Genomic DNA, 5205 nt, shown 5'->3' on the forward strand with positions numbered 1-5205 from the left:
GTACTTTTGGCAGGATACCAGAGCGCCTCTACTCTCTGTTATATAAGTGCTTTTAAAAAAAATATTTGCTCGTCGGTGAAGTTATGCGTGATCACCAGGACATCTAAGAAGAGAGCCTGGCGAGCAGTCCAAATCATAATTTCTGGTTTAACCCAAAACTTTGCTTGAAGATCAGGATGGCCTTAGCTTTGGGTACTCTTTTAAGATAGTAGAGGGCTCTTTACATTTTTATTAGGTAGAATTGTAAAGCATTAAACAATGAAATAGGTCTTGTAAAGTCCTATTGCTGAGAATTCTTTGACCGCTTAGTGATTTTTAAAAAAGACCCCACAGCTATGCTTTCTGGATTTTAAACTGTTGAATGACTTTATTTTGCTCTTCGATGGAAACTTGGTAATTGTGAGCTCCCAGTTGTAAAAGATCTCTCTCTCCTTCCCTCTCCTTCCCCCAGTCCCCCAAACAAAATCTCAACTCCTTTTTGTTTGGAGGTAAGAAGACAAAAGTAGAAAGCATCAGATATACTGATTTCTAGGAATTCGCCTGTCTCCTCCTCTGCCCCAATGTTCTGGTCTAAGTGGTTTGGGGTGATGCCTTAGGGTCTGAAATGTTACAAAGCTCTTCTAAGTGAATCTAACATGTAGCCAAGGGTGAGGTCCGTCAGAGAGCTTTGCTGTTGTTGTTTAATTTGCGACTTTTAGCCTAAGGTGTGGCTAAGGTGGTTTAGGGTAAGTCAAAATTACATGTTTAGAATCATGGGAAGAGAAAATTAGTATTGGTAAGGATATATGTGGAAGAACTATAGGATGTACGTTTTGTATTTTGTCTAAATGATCTTTCTGGATTGTTTTTCCTGCAAAGTATAGTTGATGTGTATCAGGGACTCATAATTCCTCATTGACTGCTTATGGGAATTGTAATGGCTACATTTCATTGTGCAGAAGTAACAGTGAGAGTTGAGTGGCTGTGTCAGGATATTCCTTTAGGTTTACATGATAATCAGGTCCTAGGAAAGATTATGTTCCCGATCCAATTAAAAACTTAGCATGTTAATATACTCTAGTAAATTAAGTACAAAACGCTTTCATTGTTTTTAAGCTCAGAAATACACCTGGCTGCCGAGTCAATGTTTTCTGTCTACCTTATGTAATTCCCAATACCCAAATCTGGAACCCGATCTTATGGATGGTTTATGAAGGCTTATGTAAGGACCACGATTGTGCTGTGGCAGTCCATTCAACTCCCTGTTTGGCTATTACATAATTGACAGGAAACTAGACGGTTAAAGCCCAAATTGGGGAAGATGCCTACGCCCCGTCTCCACATACGCACTTGTATAATGAATTGCCGTTGCCAAATTAGAGGGAACAGCAGGGCTGGTGGTTTGTGAGATAAGAATAGCGTCTGGAGGACGGATGTAGCAGAAGACTGTTGTGCTTAGCGATTTTCTAGAGATCTCAATGCTGCGGTGGAAACCCCTCTGTCTTTTCTAACCCCCAGCAGAGGCAGATTGCCTGGGGGCGCTAATGATTCTTAAGCTTCAGACTCCTCCCATGGGCTTCTTCCAGGCCCCAGGGAGGGGCACTGGCAGTGTGTTCACATGAGCATCCCTCAGTTTTTGTTTGTAGTTTTGATTCTTTTTAAATAGGAAGGGTGCTCTTTCCACTCTAATGATATAAATCGAAGGTTCCACAAACCCCTAATTTGACCTTCTCCAAGTTATGTTCAAATGTCAACTTATAACATTGCCTTTTCTTATTTTTGTCATCTTATGATAAAAAAAAAAAAAGAAATCTGGCTAGTATTGTAGCTGACCCACTGAGGAGATGCATATTGCTGTGACCCAGGACTGTATGAAGCCACTGAAATCAGGCAGTTACCTGGAGAAGCAGCCCTCAGCCCTGTGACCTCACAGGCCTGGGGCTCTTTGGGGTCTGAATGTGAGCAGGAGATGGGGAGATGCGGAGATGGGTGGGGAGGGAGGAAACTCTTCCCCATCTCTGAGGCAGGCTGCCAAGAGGAAAGGAAGAAAAAAAATCAACGACTGGAAGATGATTCATTAAAACAAAGTTAATCGGAGCAGATAGCATCAGCTCCAGAGGAGAGCTTTCCTTAAGCTTCTTAAGATCAAGTTTCTAATATGGATTCTAAACAGTGAGCAAAGAAACTCATCCCTGGAAAATATCCCACAGGAAACAAATGCAGGTTGGGAAGGACTAGACCAACTATCAGCTTGTTCTCTTTAGCAGTTTCTGTGAGCAATGGGGAAGCTTATCATATCCACCAAATGAATTTTCACTCTGTCACCCAGGCTGGAGTGCAGTGGCACCATCACAGTGTGCGACAGCCTCGAGCTCTGAGGCTCAGGCGATCCTTCCAGCTCAGCCTCTCAAGTAGCTGGGACCACAGGTGCGCACCACCACACCCGGCTAATTTTTTTTTTATTTTTTGTTGAGATGAAGTCTCACTATGTTGCCCAGGCTGGTCTCAAGCTCATGGCCTCAAGTGATCTACTCTGTTTGGCCTTCCAAAGTGCTGGGATTAGAGGTGTGAGCCACTGCGCCTGGCCTCACACCAGTGTTTGAAAGGGAGTTGTAGATAAGACTCAGTTTCCCTTTTTCTCTGAAATGCTTTCTACTTCCTATCTGAGCTCAGATTCCTTCTGATCTTGTTATCTTGACCCTTCCCGCCAACCTTATACCTCATCTGCCAATCATGCATCCATCCACAAAGACTCTGTCCTTGACCAAACTTCAGTCAGGCTTTTCTCAACTAGTCCTCAACCTTAGCCTGTAAGAACTGGGACTTTCAGCATAGATAATTTCGGTTACCTGACTCGACCCCCCCTCTAAGGGAGTTAGAAATACTCTAACAAAGCTTCCAGCAGCCTCAGGCTGTGTTCCTGGGATGACCCAGCCACCTGGAGTTCCTACCTGGAGCTCAAGGCCACTTTCAGAGAATTGACTCTGTGTTCTAGGCAACACATGACAATGGCCCCAACCTTCCCTTTCTCAGATCATTTATAACAACTTACAGTTGCAATTCCTTCTCTGAACCTCTGAGATGTGCATGGGTCTCCTGCTACCCGGGAGTGTCTTTCTCAATGTCCGAGAGTTGTTCCTTTGAAATGTCATCATCTGGAAGGGTGGGGCTCTGTTTTTCAGTCTCTGTACGTGGGTAGAAGCCTAAGTTTGACAAGTGCCAGTTAGCAGACACAAATGGCCTCGTCCTATTGACATTAAGCAACCACCCCCTTACCTGTTCCCTGTCATTTTCATTTTCTTTTCTTTTTTTCTGTTCTGGAAGCTTTTTATTGTTGCTGCAAGTTTAAGAATTTCCACTGATGATAGGAAATCAACACTTTTAGATAATCTCCCGGCATAGCCCCTGTCAGCTTCTGAATCTTGGTTTTTACAGATATGTCAACATATTTATCTCCAATATGGACAATCATTCCACCCATAACTGGTGGATCAGTCTTAACCTCCAATTTCAATATTTGGCCTTGACTCAGGAAGCTCTTCAGGACTGTTTTTAATTCAGTGAGAGTGACTTCTTCGAAAGGAGATGCAGTTGCTTATCATAGTAGAAAAAGCAGAAGTGTCTCCTTGGGTATTGCCTAAGTGGCCATTTTCAGCAAGCAAATTGATCAGGTTGGATGTGAGGGGAGAGAATCTCTCTTTTGTTGTGATATCATTTAGGCTTATCGCTTTATTTTATTTTTTTATTTTTGAGTTGGAGTCTCACTCTGTCACCCAGACTGGGGTGCAGCAGCATGCTCCCAGCCACCGCAGCCTCGACCTGCTGGGTTCTAGTGATCCTTCTGCCTCATCCTCAGCCTTCCAGGTGGCTGGAACTACAGGCGCGTGCTACCACACCTGGCTAATTTTTGATTTATTGTAGAGACGAGATCTCACCAAGTCGCCCAGGCGGGTTTTGAACCCGCGGGCTCAGGCAATCCACTTGCCTTGGCCTCTCAAAGTGCTGGGATTACAGGCTGAGCTACCGAACCTGGCTGGCTTTTCACTTTAATGGAATGCTTAAACATAGGGATTCAAAATGGAAGCAGCCACCTTGGGTTCCTTCAGGAGTTGTGCTACTCTGGACAACTCCTTTTCTACTTGTTCCAGCTTATTCTGTTTGGATGTAGCAGAATAAAAAAGCGTGTCATAGCAGCCTTCAATACCATATACCTGAACAGGCGGCCCTATAGCCTGGCAAATGGCCTGACCACGAACGTACTGAAGCATCATTGCACCTGCCGGGAGAGCCCGGACACTGCTGGGCCTGCCATCTTTTCCTGGGCGGCTGTAGGTATTCCTGTCATTTTCAACTTCGCTTCTGCTTGATCCCACGCTCGTTTCCCCCCCCTACTCTCTCATCTTCCCTTTAAGACACCCAGTCACCTCTCAACAGATTGGAATTGAGCTTAGTTCTGTATTTAAAATCTCTCTCCCTACTGGATACAATCTGTCTTTATCACCTTTAACTAGTGTCCAGCTTTTTTCTTCCTCTTCTTCTTTTAAACACCATTTGACAAATAATTTTGAGCATCTTTATGTGCCAGGGACTCTTCTAGGAATTAGGCAGAGAGCCACAAGCAAAACAGACAAAAACCAAGTCCCCAAGGAACTTATGGTGTAATGGACAGAATCAGATGAAGTAAAACAGTTAATATGTCAGGAAGGGTCAACACTGTGGAGAAAAAGAAACTGGAGACGGGAGGAGTGTGGGGTGGGGAATTGCTCTGCCGAGTAGGGTGGTCGGGAAGAGTCTCACTGAGAGGGGGTGAAGAGCAAAGCCCTGAAGGAGGTGGGAGGGTGCGCCATGTGGGGGTCACTCATGGGGGGACAATGAATGCAAGGTCTCCAAGCAGAGCCCGGCTGGCACATGCAAGGTGTGCAGGGAGCCAGCTACAGGCAGCCATGGGGGAGTCTTGTCTCAGTGTTTCCTCATGATTGCAGCCTCCACCTCCCCTCCAGCCACCTGAGGCTGTCAGCCAACACTAGTGTTGTTCTTGGGGACTTAGGTGTTGTGGTGACTTGGAACCAGGTGCAACCAAGGGCCTCTCAGGGCATCTGGAATCCAGCCTAGGTCATGACGTGCATAGGAGTAGGGAGGGAGATTGTGTCTTCATCAGTGGCACCCACTGGCTCATCATAGGAAAGGGACTGGCAGGCAAGTTCCATTTCAGCAGTCACCCTGGGA

At 45.3% G+C, this 5205-nt stretch overlaps 1 pseudogene; it reads right to left on the reverse strand.

Annotated features, from left to right (window-relative positions):
- Positions 1–3307: 3307 nt before the first annotated feature.
- Positions 3308–4291, reverse strand: LOC103271954 (annotated as a pseudogene).
- Positions 4292–5205: the final 914 nt, after the last annotated feature.

The sequence above is a fragment of the Carlito syrichta genome, unplaced genomic scaffold (assembly GCF_000164805.1).
Source record: "Carlito syrichta isolate Samal-C Ts95f unplaced genomic scaffold, Tarsius_syrichta-2.0.1 Scaffold312037, whole genome shotgun sequence".
NCBI lineage: Eukaryota > Metazoa > Chordata > Mammalia > Primates > Tarsiidae > Carlito > Carlito syrichta.